Source organism: Carassius auratus, chromosome 28 (assembly GCF_003368295.1).
Source record: "Carassius auratus strain Wakin chromosome 28, ASM336829v1, whole genome shotgun sequence".
In the NCBI taxonomy this organism is placed as follows: Eukaryota; Metazoa; Chordata; class Actinopteri; order Cypriniformes; family Cyprinidae; genus Carassius; species Carassius auratus.
The window spans coordinates 9591847-9607603 of record NC_039270.1 but is presented as its reverse complement, the minus strand read 5'-3'; the positions used below and the strand labels follow the sequence as shown (position 1 = coordinate 9607603).

At 36.0% G+C, this 15757-nt stretch overlaps 1 long non-coding RNA gene across 1 annotated transcript; it reads right to left on the bottom strand.

Moving 5' to 3' along the window:
* Positions 1-416: 416 nt before the first annotated feature.
* Positions 417-9969, bottom strand: LOC113047621 (uncharacterized). The gene is made up of 5 exons (XR_003276322.1): positions 9676-9969; positions 8314-8510; positions 7748-7996; positions 6553-6641; positions 417-1480 (listed from the first exon to the last, which is right to left on the bottom strand). It is a non-coding gene; the product is annotated as an uncharacterized LOC113047621 (long non-coding RNA).
* Between the last annotated feature and the right edge of the window lie 5788 nt (positions 9970-15757).

Here is a 15757-nt window from a genome sequence, read left to right as displayed (position 1 = left end):
ATAGACATCATCATTAAATGAATTTAATGAAATATATTTAATTAGTTGTAGTACAATACTTTTTAATTATACACAAATTATTATGAAAACAACATTACAAAATATATATATATATATATATATATATATATATATATATATATATATATATATATATATATATATATATATATATATTGACAAAAAGTAATCTATCACTTTCGGAGGGCAGGTAAATATTTTACTTTCTGAATTTTTACACATATTGGAGAGTTTACTGCATTAGTCAAGCTCAACCATAGTAGTCAATTTACTGTAAGAAAATGTATTAATTACATTTCATAAATATATGGGAATTTTTATTATACAATAGAGATAGGGAAAAAAACATTAAAATATCTTAATTACAAGCCCTATGAACACACGTAAAATGCATTTGTCTAAAAAAATATGTAGTCTAAAATAAAACAAAAACAAAACTAGAAAAACCTGAAGATGTGAAATGACTTCTCCCACATTATAAGAGAGACTTTATAGGGCACTTTGTTTTTCTTGTTCTTTCTTTGTGTGGCTGCGTGAGCACAGATACCAGTGGGAGGTCAGGAAAGGGTTGACCCCGTGCATTCCCAGGTGATGTACAGTGAGCACTAAGTGTATCCAGAAGCACCTGAGGTTGTAAAAGAGAGGCCTCTGCAGGGATGAGAGGAGGGAAGCAGCTCTGTGCTGGAACAAAGTGGATCCTGTAACTCATTAAAGCAGGCTGGGGATCACAAAAGGTCAATCAAATAGTGTCAGGTGCACCAGTACTGTCTGTCTTATATGCACTGTGAATATATGGGTCAGTTTAAATGATGTCTCGTTTGAGCCTATCACAAGGGCTCAGACAAGACAGATCATGTCCTTCCTGCTAGTAAAATGCTGATCAAATCAGTTAATTCTCAATTATTCTCAGTTTACCTGTATTAAGTAAGGTTAAGGTTCATTTCTTTTAAAACCCTTGTTTTAAGAGTGTATGATGCCTGAAAGGTCAGGGCAAATTAAATAGTATAGCTAATATCACGAATGTGATTTGGTCACATGCATTTAAAATTTAATCTATAGGTTCTCAAAGTGTTCAACATCCTATTTACATCTGTATTTAGTGCTGTGGAAATGGATCTCAGTACCAAAAGTAAACGGGGTCTATGTGAGTTCTTGACTAACTAACAAACTAGCACACAAAGACTCGCTGTCAGGAGAAACAAATGACACCGAGTGCAGAATTACTTTGTTACCAAAAATAAGCAATATGCATTACATGCTGGATGCAAGAGAACTGGCACCTTCTCTTATGACAGTGATTAGACAAGTATGAGAGCTACACTACATTGATCCTGGTGGCCCAAGTCATTTCAGTTCAGACCCTTTGAGAACTTTGTTCTAACTTATGTGAACAAAACGACTCAGTTAACCTGCTGGATCCACCATGACGCTCCTGTCGGCAGAGGCCAAATGTGAAGACCTGTAACAAAAGGACATCTTACATCACAGCAGATGTTATAACAGTCACCATTTCTCACTCAGACGGACTGATTATTGATCTCCGCCCTGCATACTGCAGCTTCTTGAATCAGCATAAAGAGGAGTATTAATGATATATTGATATGCATTCTTTCATTTACTTTACCCATAAGGGCTTTCACCTCTCTTATAACAAATCAATTGCACATACAGCATAGCTGTAAGCTTCTTTTCTGGGTCACAGGCTGCCATTCCCCATTTAGTCTGAGAGCAGCTTTGAAGTCTGTCTTGTGACTGTCAGACTTGCCTATGCATGAGAAGTTGTACTAAAGGACCTAATCTGAGGTCAGTCTAAACAAACAACAAACACAAAAATTCTGGAACCAAATGACGCCATTCATGATGCCATTGAGCAAAAAAACAATGTACATAAATATTTTGATAATGTTTCCTGCATTTTTATTAAGTGTCAACACTATTTAAACAGTAATATTAATTGCACCTTAACCAGTTAACATATGACAAGGTTGCAAATGTCTCAAAGTTCATTTTGATCAAAAATAGAAAAAAACAATCTAAATAAAATGTATAATAATATATAAATATACAAATGAATTATCACACATTCATTTGCACATAGTTGCATCTCTAAGCTAATAAAGACAACTGTGTATTATAATTCCCTTCTTGACAGAGTAGAACAGTGAACAGAGCATGTAATAATCAAAATTGTGTTAAAATATATATTTTTAATATTTTGTATATTTTATATAATCCCCCAAATAGATTAATTTATAATAAAAATATATAAAATGTAATACAGGATAAATATTATGTATACATATATATATTAATGAAAATCATAATAACAATTAATAGAGTATAGTAAAACTATCTATGCATTACATACTATTATTATTATTATAAGACTTTTTGTGGAGGTGCTACTTAAACAACAGTGCATGTTATAAATATTACAAATAATAATATTTTATAGAAGTAATAATTATATTAATATGTAATTTATAAATAATAATATTGTACAAATAAGACCAATTATTGTGGAGATGGGGAGTATTCTCAATAACTAAAAGATTTATGAATAAACTGGAATTGTTTGGTGCAAATCAGGATCAGAACTAAAATCATCAAAAAGTCCTCATGATTCCCAACCATAGTGATTTGTAATCTGTGTCCTTTCAGCTCATGCATCAAGAACAGACCACTTTCTTCTCTCATGATCTCTCATTCTCTGTACATAATGAAAATATAAGAGTAAATAGTGCCATAAAGAAAGAGGCCCTGCTTTGGCACTGAGTGGGATTTAATTGACCATATGGGGGCGTCGGAGTTGAACTCTGACCTAACTCCCATGGGAGCACCCTCAAATGATATAATGGACAGAAAGGTGGGCCAGCCACCTAGGTAAAAAAGGATGATACAAATGGGCACATATGTACATTCTATAATATCTGTATTAAATGTAGCTCTTGACATTTCTCTGTCGACTTGCATGTGAGACTGTGTGGTTTCTCACATTCACCTATCGCTGATGGACAGCTCGTGTTCTGAGCTCGCTCAGCAGTCTGTCACTTGATTAGACTCCCCACCATGGCACTGCTTTCCTTCGTTGCCAATGTTCTCTATCCCCCCTCTGCTCATGCATATGTAGAAGCTTAATTTAAAAGGACAACAGTGCTGCCTTAAGATCTGTCTCAAAGAGACAACATAGACTGACACATGAGTACAAAACAATGCAGGCCATTCGGTGTCCAGGGCAGCACTGAATGTGAAGGAGTGCTGGACAGGGGTTTTTGCAAGTCTTTGAAGGGGAAAACCAGAGTTTTGAATTAGATCTCTCTTTTTTTTTCTTTTTTTTTTTTTAGATTAAATGTGTCTTTTTTGTACATGTTTAAATATTCTCTTCTATGGTTTAGTGCACAGACACATGAGCCAAAAATATGAGTTTTGCATTTCTTTGTGTAGAAATTATTAATCTATAAACTTACTATAAAATTAGAAAAACTCTTTATAAACACTTAACTAGGCTACTTAAAGTAAAAGTTCATCCAAAAATGAAAATGTACCCACCCATATGGTTCCAAACCTTTATCACTTTTTTCTTTTGTGGAAAGCAGATATTTGGAAAAATGCTGGCAACCAAACAATTTTGGTTCCCATTGACTTCCATTGTATGGACAGAAACATACAATGGAAGTCAATAGGAATCAAAACCATTTTGGTTACCTACATTCTTCAAAAATTGACAACATTCTTGAAGAATATAGGTAACCAAATGATTTTGTCTACTATTGTCTTCCATTTTATGAACCAAACAACAACAAAAAAAGTCGATGTGAACTGAAAAACTGTTTGATTACCAACAATCCTACAGAAAAACAGTCAGTCATATTGTCTTGCCACAACATAAGGATGAGTAAATGATGACAGAATTTCATTATTTTTAGGATTAACATTATATTCTCCTTTATTCAGCCTTAGACTTAATAACTTATGTTGTAATATTCCTCTTTTGTATGTTTCTTTGTCTAAAAGCACCTGCTGCTAAATTGATGAACATAAGTAAACTTTCCCACGCGTCAAATGCTGCTTCTCATTAACTAACATCTAACTCCTTGCATTTGTTTTAAGAATCAAGACCTTTCTGACTTTATACTGTTCACAAATCAGCAGATGGATCCAGATCTGGCCTACGGTCATCTGTTAACATGAATCTGAGAGTTTCGAGATGACATGAAGCTGTGCAACCTGCAAACTTTCTCCCAGAACACGGTTCTGTTCAGCGTCAGCCATTTCTGCCTTTGAGGGATTAGAGTGATGTCATCAGTAAGGTCTCAACCCTTTTCGTTGTCATCCTGGCTCGGGTCGCCGTTAAGTCCGAGCGGCACAGCTTTTGCATGTGCTATAATTCAGACTGTGACTTTGATGATAATAGCACTAATAATGGTCTGACAGTGACGGATGCTTGCAGGCAATTTGGAGGCCCGTGAAGTGACCCCTGGACCAATCAGAGCACTTCCAGGTTAAATGTGACCCCAGGCAGCCGGCAAAGAGGGAGAAGTGCTGAATAGATGAAGGAGAAGAGAGAGAGAGAGAAAAAGGTGAAGCACTGAAGTGAGGAACACTCCTCAGGATAATAAGTAATTGCTGCTATACGCCATTTCTTCCCCGTTTGGATGCTTCTGCAAGATTCAAAGAGTAGAAACTCTGTCCTCTAACCACAGAGGCAGCTGCATTCGAATCCCCAAGAGCTACACCCGAAATTCTGCCACGTTGCCAAAACCCTCGGTTTCACAACCCAAGACTTTGGCCGCCAAAACAGTTCTCTTAATCAGTCCAAACACCTCCCCGGGCAGCAGTGGGAATGCTTGGCCAGGCCATGTGTTAGACATTAAACGCAATCAGTGACGGCGTTTTTGAGTGCTGGAGAGATTGAGAGGAAGGGAGATCCAGGTTGATAAATAGCAGAGCCACTCAAATGCCCGTCTGTTCACGGGGAGTCTGGGTAATCAAACCGAGGCCTGTTTGCTTTATTTATGCCGCACGTCAAAATGAGAGATTTATCGTTATTGTGAGGCAGCTCTTGATTAGTGAAGAGAATGTGGGAAGCTAACCTGGAAAAGCTCCATTGGCGTTTAACGTCTTCTTGTCAGGATGAGCACAAACCGAACAATGGCTTGCTAGTGAGACGCATGTTGGTAAAGATGGAGAAGTGACAGGGATTAAGCGTTCTTTGTGGCAAAAGCAATTCTCTGCACAGCATTTTCTCATGATTACTGTTCGAAAGCGCTCTCCAACTTGGTTCAGAAACAACTAACATCTGATTGCCATTTATCCTTTAGCGGTATCATCTACAGATGGGAATTGACACCAAAGACAACATGAGCTATGGAAATGATTAAGCAAGACCTCCACAGCAAATAGCTCGGTTTTGGAGTACTATAATTTCAATTTCCTTCGCAAACAACTGTTTCAATATATGCCTGGACAAACCAAATAAACACTTCTGATGTACTTAAGTTTCTTGAAATATATAACCTTTTATCTTTCCCTGCCAGAAACGAATGGCATGTTAGGAATTAGCACAAGGTTCTTCCCTCTAGGTCAACACCGTTCATCGCCGTTTCGGTACTTTTCCATTAATCCTCCTCCATCTCCCTTAATCATACCGCTGGCCTGGCGACTTGAGAGGCGCCAAGTAACACGCAACTTGTCAGATCCAGCAAGGGAAAAATGAATTAAGTCCAGAGGGTAAAGTTGGGATGGAGAGAAGTGTGAGTGGGCCGGGTATTGAGCCCTGGGGCACCCCGAAAGTCATAACTCAGAGCTTAGGTACCGCGGCCCGCCTGAGGAGTTACCGTGTGCCAATTGATTTAGTGTCATCTAAGGTCTCGGCCGCCTCTTACGATTATGTGCCTTATTAAGTGATTCTCTGAGCATGACAGGTTTAGGATATTAGGTAGTACTTTCTGTGGCCCTTTTCAAGTACATGAATTGCCTGCTTTTATTAGTCTGAAGGACAGTGCATCTCAGGCCTGGAATGATTGTGTGAAACCTTTCCTATATAATACTGTATAATAACTATGGCAGTTGCTTTGAAATACTTTCATTGTCCATAAAGCGTATTCCCTCTTCAGTTTTGAGGGTTTTGTAACATCACACGTTTTCACATTTTGAGGTCGCAACCCACTGGACGTCGATGTTTCTACAAAAACTAAACACAAATATTTTAGAACCAAAACATGCTGTAACACCAAGTGAGCGTGTTTCCTTTAGGAGGACATTTCCTTTGGAGAGTGTTTGTTTTCTTTCACCTTTGTTTGATGGAAAGGTTATGCAAACATATATAAAAGAATGATTTTTGTTTGATGTGTGTATATCTGTGCCTGTGTGTGGATGTTAATGTGTGTGCTAAGAAGCCAAAATTGTGAGTTAAATATTGTCAAAGACACTCATTAGCCAAGTGCAACAAGTACAGGGGACTTTTGACCAAAGTTACAACTGCAGGATTATTTTATCAGAAATCACATACACAGAGTTCCCAGAACTCACCAGGAGAAATCTCTTCATCCTCCATGTTGGATAAAATTCCTGAAGTACTAGAGATGCTGTTTACTATGACTCCAGGGCTTCATTCATTACTGGAAATAGACAGAGAGAAACCAAAAAAGATTAAATAAATATTACACTGTCAGTAATGTCAATATATTTCCTAAAAACTGTTTCAGGGGTATAATGGGAAAAATCATCTTTTTGCAGGGTGATTTTATGATATGAATTATCATGAAGAAATGTTTTTGAGCAGCACAACAGTTATTAAAACAGACATTAAAAACTGGACTATTGGCTCATGAAGATTCAGCTTTGCCATTACATGAAGAAATTACATTTTCAAATGTTTTTTAAATGTAGTTTAGTGTTCCTGTAGCTCAACTGGTAGAGCATTGCGTCAGCAAGCAACCTAGCGCAAGGTTGGGGGTTTGATTCCCTGGGAACACATGATAGGTAAAAATTGATAGCCTGAATGCACTGTAAGTCGCTTTGGATAAATGCATAAATTTTAATTTAAATAGAAAATGGTTAGGTTAGTTTAATATTTCACTATATTACTGTTTTTTACTGTATTTTTTATCAAATAAATACAGCATTAGTGAGCAATAAAGACTTTTTTCAAAACACAAACTAAGCCTAACCCCAGAATATTTAATGATAATGTATATACAGATGAGCACGCTTTTGTGTTTATTAATTAATTTAAATTGATCTCTCCGTCAACTTTTAATGCTGTAATACTGTAAAACAGTCAGACTTTCACAACTTCCGTTTCCTTTGTTTTGACAAACTTTTACATTTCTTTTACAGTTAAAATTTAAAACTCAAATTGCTGTTCTGTATCCTGTTTGGTCCCTCAATTCAAATTCAAAAACTGAATTGGAATTTAAAAGGCATTCTCAATTAAATTCTGAATGAGACACAACCCTGAATCTTTTAGTAAAGAGTTTTTACAGCTGAATCTTTGTGCCAATGGACTTTGACAACATGGCATTATGTGCAATTTATGTCAGGATTGGTTTTGTGTGTGTGTTTATGTGCTAGGTTGCATGTGTGAAAAAGAGTGTGACAGAGATTGCATTCATATGTATGACCTTTCTCTTTAGAGGCACCCTCAAGATCACAGTCAGTGTTGACAGAGATATTTCTCCCATGCATTGCAGCGGTGAGGGCTGCTGTCTAAATGCTTACTCACCAGGCGCCGACTGCACAGGCCGCCAGCAGAGCCAGCCGGTGGCCCTGAATGCCCTTTTGCTGACTAGACTCTAGCAGCCAATAAATGGAGCTGTCACTCCTGTCAATCTTGCTTTCCCTAAAACATTCGCCCTATCACGCCCACACATGCCGTCCTGCCCACCTCAATTATATCCCTATAAGGAGAGATTTCCGTGACAGTCCTGCCTCTTGCATGACGGAACACAAAGACAGCCAATCATCTTATTCTCTAGGGTTTGAGAGAGAGAGAGAGAGAGAGAGAGAGAGAGAGAAAGAGAGAGAGAAAGACTTAATGCTTTATATATATATATATGTGTGTGTGTGTGTGTGTGTGTGTGTGTGTGTAGCTTAACAAATCAGCCTCTTTAATTCATGGAGCATATTATTTTGGTGAAAAAAAAAATTTCATAAAATCTTTTATCATAAGATATGATCATGTGATACATCACTAAGCTCTTAGTAATCCAGTCCATCACATGATGTTTCACCATGCTTATAAATGAACATAAAAATGAAGAAAGTGACTGAAGTAGAACCGCTCTGTACCTTCATATTTCTCAAATTCATGAAGTTTCATGGTTAACCTAAAACACAAGGTGAGGCCAGGAGCACACAGCGTACATGAGGTGGCTTAAATCAGAGATTTGGAAAAAGGCCTCAGACCCTCTTTTGGAGGCTGTCTGGTCCAGTTGCATCTTGGTGCTGTATCGCCCTCTGCTGGATGTAAGGTTGATGCGCAGACTCTGTAAAAACAGACAATAACAACGTAGCACAGGTATTATGAATGAATATTTGTTATTTTTAATAGCAATTTTTTTTCCCCAATACATATAATTTGAAATCAGCTTTGATTCTACATGCATGTAAGTAACATATGTTTATATGGCAGAAATAACAATTATAAGATAATACAAATCATGCAGAACCATGCAGGTTTATAATGTAAGCAAAAACAATGAACATGTTAAGGCAATGATTACATGATGTGACAATGATTATAAGGAAATTGTTTAATTATTCCAACTTTTCTTAATATTAATCAATCTTTTTATATATATATATATATATATCTTGCTCATGAAAAGTAGCCTATTTTAATTAATATTTATAATTTTTTCCTCAATACCATTTTCATAACAATACAAATTCTAATTTCAGAAATTCTAATGCAGTGCCATATGATCTTTCAGAAATCATTTTAATATGCTGACTGGTGCTCAATAAAAAATAATTATGAAAAAAAAATTATATATATATATATATATATATATATATATATATATATATATATATATATATATATATAGGAAACTGTAATACATTTTTTTTTGTGTGAACAAACATCTGTTATTGTCATAGTGTCAGCAGATTTCTGATCTAAAGTTTAATGACAAGTAAACTTATTTTTGGCCTATTTAAGTAAAATATCCAACAAAAGGGTCTCTCTAACTCTAACCGCTTCACTGTAGCCTAAAACCAACAATAACAATTCCCTACGGAACCTGTAAAGTCAAAGGATAAGTATGCTTCATGTGATAAGATCAAAATTAGCCTTACTGGTTTATTATTCAGCTAAAAGTTCACACCAGCAAAAATACATTTTAAGAGTTAGCCTTTGTCAAATAAAATAAACTAAATAAAATAGTTTGCCAATATACATTAGCCTATGCCAGTCACTGACAGGTTACCCTTTTAATATAAAACTTTTAAAATAATATTTTTTCTCGAGGTGGATATCTATATGCTTGTCGGCTTCTAGCAAATTGGACTTAGACGTTTGCCATATAGACTATAGGAGCGCGCTGTGGCTCTCTGCCTGAAAAGCTTATCATTTATTTCTCCAAACGACTTTGTCTACACTTTCCTTTGATTACTTTCCTGTTGACTCTATACTCTGTGAAACCTCACCACTGCACGGGTCTCCTCGTATATTCAGAGCCCTGTCGCCGTGTTTACACTTCGCGAGGATAAATCGTATTTTATCCCGCGCTTCAGTCCCGCGCGTTCTGAATGGCGCGAAGGTTTATTTGTTCAGGAGCGCGGCATTTATTTTCCGCCTTGCGCTGTTTGGGCAGATGGCGGGTCTCGCAGCGCCAAGTGGAGTCGGGTGTTTATTTGAAATGGGGCGTGCGGCACGCGAGAGTATCGAGGAGCCCCGCGGACCATGTGTTCCTCTGGGCGCCCTGATTGGGGGACTCGGAGTTGGCAGGCGACCTGACGAGAAACAGGAGACAAAATGGCGGGAGTTTCTCCATGAGCTCAGGCCTTCCACACGGCCTTGTGTCTGCTTGGAAGCGCCTGGCTTCATGGATGGATTCATTTCATGAGATCTCGAGGTCCAGCCCAACACATATTTTAAAATGCTTTTAAGTCCATGTGACAGCACAGTGTAATTTAGTACCATACTTAAGGCCCTGAGTTAAATAACACAGACCTCCAAAATACACCACACTGTTTGGTTCTTCCAAGAAACAGACGATTCAAATAGTTCATTTCATATTTTTTTTTCTTTCAGCAGTTTGAGTATAAGTTAATATTCCAGATGAACCTGCCAGGAAGATGAATGTGACGACTCACAAACACTTGATTTATTAATTGTCAGATACAGTTTGAAAAATAGGTTTTCATCCGTTACTTTACCTTCATTTTCACGTGAATTGTTTCCATATTTATCTTCAGTACCACTGTGATAAATAGAGAAATTGTTAAATTGTTCAGTAGATTAAAAGTGAAATTATGTGTAGCTTTTGTTTGGTATGCATGAAATTCTTTTCTTTTCTACAAAAGTGTTGAATTGATAATCCATGGTTTAAATGATAAATATAGTACTTTAAACAAAAATGTTGGCGGGCAAAACTGTTAACACTTTCTTCATGTGTTGAGGGATCTTGGTGATTGACAGCACACATTAAATTAGCCACACCCCATATGTTTAGCCCTGCCCTGCATTTGTGAACGTCATTTTTAAGAGGAACCAATCAGTAAAGGACCAATCCATCAATGTCAGCTCCTTAGCCATTCAGGGAGAGTATGCTAAACAGCTGCCAACCAATCACGCTCAGTTTCTTCACTCCATCTCCTATATATGCAGCAACCCCTTGCTGTGCTGCATGGTTTGACTGAAATTCTGAGCGAGGTTAGACTCTTAATGATTTGTGCTGCTCTTCGGGTGTTCATGGACTTTAACTGTGGCAGCTGAACGCAAAGGAATATCTTCAGATTGCTGAACTGTAAAGTGAGGCTTGTCATATCCAGCAGAAATGCAGTCACAATCATCACACAGGGCTAACATGAGATCTAAAAGCAGAAACAAAATTGTCATTTTGTGTCCTGTACTTCCAATCATCACAGTTCACCATGTCTTAAAAAGGTTCAAACTAGCACACTCTTTCACATGAACTCTCGCTCTCCCTGTTATCCATAACTGATTCCGAACAGACCAGCAGTATGATTTCTCCACGTCAAGCATGACACTTGTGCCAATAAGTGAAATATGAGGAACAGTTCAAAGGTCTCACCATATGCCAACTGGCTCCTGTGATGTAAACCAAAATCCACATTGCCTGTACTTCCCAGATGCTCTTATGCCCAAATATGGGTGACCATATGACCAATCAGTGTTTCAAAACTGAACCCCCTCATAATTCATTGATTAATAGAGCCAGCTTGACATTTATACACCATGAAGTGTGATTGACTTCATTTATTATTTAATAAGATGTCGTTCAGTGAAAGACAATTGTGTATATTTTGTATATATATATATATATAATTTTTTTTCACACTAATAGAATAGAATAATAATAGAATATGCCAGTTTTGGTGATTGTGATTTCGGCCTTTAAAAATGTTTGGGGTTAAAATACCCTGTAATGATTATCTATTATTATTTTTAAAACATAATACAGTCATAATGTTATATTCTATAAATGTATTTTATTTTATAAGTTTAGAAACCAGTGAAAATTAAAGTTTATTTTTTTATTTTTTTAAATTATTGATTTAAATTTGAAATCATATGACACAGGATGTATAGCTAATATGCACTTAGATAGATAGATAGATAGATAGATAGATAGATAGATAGATAGATAGATAGATAGATTGATTGATAGATAGATAGATAGATAGATAGATAGATAGATAGATAGATAGATAGATAGATAGATAGATAGATAGATAGATAGATAGATAGATAGATAGATAGATAGATAGATGCCAACTCTGTGCTTGAATTAGAAATATGTGGTAGGGTTTACTTGAACACATTTGTTTGACTTTATGAATGCCTTCAGCTTTATGTCATTCATCCATAAATTTGTCTTTCACCATATCAATAAACGATTCAGCACAGGGGAAACAAGGTCAGATTTCTCATGGCAAAAAATGAGAAATATGTAGACAAATCTTCTCAAGGTCAAGTCCTTGAGGACATTAGTGTGCTGTTGTGACCTCGTGGAGGGCTGTGTTTCGGGACAAGCCCACAGTGTTGCGTGTCTCTATCCCATGAAGAGATCTGTGACAGACGAAGGCGAGTTCTTTCATCCGGCGCTTCTTCACTTTGAAGCACTTTGTGAGAGCAGCTGCAAGCGATCTGAAATCTATTAACACCCTCTACTCTCTTAAAAACACATTTCCTGAGGATGTGAAGATGCAGCAACACGTGTGTGTGTGTTCGCTCTATGACCCCACTGTATAATTACATGCAGGAAACATGATGGCATAAATGATGGATTACTACAAGGGTTAAAAATACATCCATGATATCTTTGGGAAAAGGATGCTGCAAAGAGATGCTGGTTTGCTGGTTTTAGATGGTCTCACATCCTGGCCAAGCCGGTCGAATTTCCCAGCCTGGCCTGGCTGAACCTCCAAACCCAGCCAACAGACTGGGTTGACTTAATTAGACCAAAAACAATCTTAGGCCTGTTAAAGGATATAGCTCAGACAAAACTGGAATTTCTGTCATACCCTCAAACCTCTGCGAGTTTCTTTTCTTTTTTTTTTTCTTCTGATGAACACAAAAGAAGATATTTTGAAGAATGTTGAGAAACTTATAGTTGCTTATAGCCATTGACCTCAATAGTATTTCTTTTCTATGCTATGAAGGTCAATGGTAACCAGCAACTGTTTATATCTTCTTTTGTGCTCAGTATTTTAATTTACATTGAGCATAAACGCATTAGATGCTGAGAGTCTGGCTTTTTCAAGTTGACAGTGTAGATTTCCAATTGTCCATTAGATGGCGATAAAGACAAACACAACAATCATTCACCACTCCTTGGCAACTTACACTGATAGCTAACATCTGTAAAATACTCGTGCTTCTAAGAAAACACATTCAGTGACAGTATTAGTATTCTGTAAAGTCTTTACCCAATTTCCGACATTTGTTCCAACTTTTTAATAATTAATGTCAATTCTACTCGATTTCACAGGTTTCTAGCCTACATTCAGCTTGATTATGTACCAATAATTATTTTCAAACTCGTAAATTACTTTTACCAATACAGTCACTGATTTCCATGAGCATTTTTAACACTGCAATATGTGTGCTCAACTATTAGGTATTGTTAAACTCATGATGTCACTTAAAAAATGGACCTAAACCTAAAATAGCCTATACACACTTCCCATTAAATGGATAAAAACATGAAATCTTAATGTTTACACACACACACACACACACTAATATATATATATTGATCTTATCAAAACATAAAAATAGATTAGGCTACAATTGTAATTTCATTATTTGTTGTGGCTGATTTGAAGGGAAGTCCGTAATATTTAAAACAACACCTGCATGTGAATTTTGTGTGTGAATCTTCCTCACTGATTCCTTCATTTTTTGACATTTCATTTTATTTATCTATTTATTATACAAAATGAGCAATTAATCTCTCTCTCTCTCACTCTCTCTCTCTCTCTCTCTCTCTCTCTCTCTCTCTAACATATAAATAAAGAGATTAAATTTGGAGGTTTTGAAAAAGCACAAATAAACAGACCAAAAATGGTAGGCTATTGTGGAGATACACCACTGATGTCAAAAGTATTCACATTCATTTCTCAAGTAGAAGTATAGATACTAGGGTTTAAAAAAGACTTTTGTAGCGGTTGAAGTATTAACTCAAGCTTTTTACTCAAGTAAAAGTGCAAAAGTACTGGTTTCAAAAAAGAAAAAGTAATGTAGGGGAAAAAACGCCATTAAGAACAAAAGCTTAGGCCACGCCACAGGGGTAACTACCCCACCTTAAAAAAACATTTTTCTAAAGGCCATAAGCCATAATGACTATAATGTTATATTAAGTGTTGAACAATTTGGGAAGCTTAATTCGCGAGGATGAAGAGAAAGCACCCATTTGATAAATGATAACTTTTTACGAACCCACCACTGGCTAAAGTATGTCCTTGCTGGAGTGTGATGTGATTTGTGTCATGTGCAGGTGTGATGGATCGATGGATCGCGTACAAACCAATAGGGTGTCGGAATGGCATATGTTTATACTTCTCATCCAACCACAATCAAATTCACTCCATCCGGATGGCGCGATTTATCTGGATAGTTTTTTTTCTTTTTCTTCTTTTTTTTATTTTATTTTATTTTATTTAATGATGACAAGCCGGAATGAAATAGCAGTAACGAACCTATTTTTAAAATGTAAGGAGAAGAAATTACACTTGCGTGAAAATGTAAGGAGTAGAAGTAAAAAGTTAGCTGAAAAATAATTACTCCAATAAAGTATAGATACCCCAAATTTCTACTTGAGTAAGTTACTTGACACCTCTGAGGTACAGTCATGATGAGGAGCCCAAACAGGGGTCCAAACTAAACACAGAAGTACGAGATCAAAAGAAGAAAATGATACATCGCAGGGAGGAAATTAAGAAAGTAAAAGGTCATGAGAGGAAGTAACAGTGTTAGCTGGTTCTGGCCTGCGTTTCCCAAAAATCTTCGTAAGCCTAAAAAGTTCATAAAAACGATACGACTGATCTTCATATTACGGTCTGTTTCCCAAAGGCAGTGCAACTTAAGTAGCACTTCAATATCATCGTAGATTGTAGATCAAACCTGAAGTGCATAGTAAGAAGACAGATTTATGTGGTCTGCCGATTGTCCAGGTAACCACATAAATCTGTCTTCTTATGAATTCTTAACTTGATTCAAGTGCAATGTGATTATAATATAGGATTTGATTGTCCTACTTTATTGTTCACTTTATTATAAAAAATAAAAAAGTTTAATTATTTCCTTTATAAAGAAATACACAAAATAAAAAAATATATGTGTAATATAGGAAATATGCTATAAAGACTCGGGCGTATATATAATGTAGAGTAGGTTATAATATTATACACTATGTAATATAATATAATATAATATAATATAATATAATATAATATAATATAATATAATATAATATAATATAATATAATATAATATAATATCCGAGTTGTCTGGAACGCAGCATTAGGTTAACATTTCAAGTAACTAATTAGGATCCATTATATTAGGTAACATTTTAGCAGTTGACAAACGGATAGCGACTCCTAAAGCAGCACTTTTTACAATCGTTCGTTATTGTTTCACGTGCGTTTCCCAAAATGCACTTACACAGTCACACGTAGCTGTGCTTTAAGTGCTAGCAGTCGCTATCCATTTGTCAAGGGCTGAAATGTTGAAATATAATATAGTATACGATTACTATACAGTAGCCTAGATTAATATTATACTATATATTAAATAATATCTGTTATTTACGGGTCCAATACATTACCGGATTTTGTGCACGTCAGCAAGTCTTTTTTTTTCTTTTAGCTTATCCCTGGTTTTCCCATCCTTTGAAGAATATTTACTACATTACTTCTTTTTTTTTCTTCTTTTTTGTGTGATTTAAGTTAGAAGTGTATTTCTACTTATATTTTTCTACACTTGTCAATCACTTAATTTATAATTTAATATTAAAAAACGATCAATAAAGTGTACAAT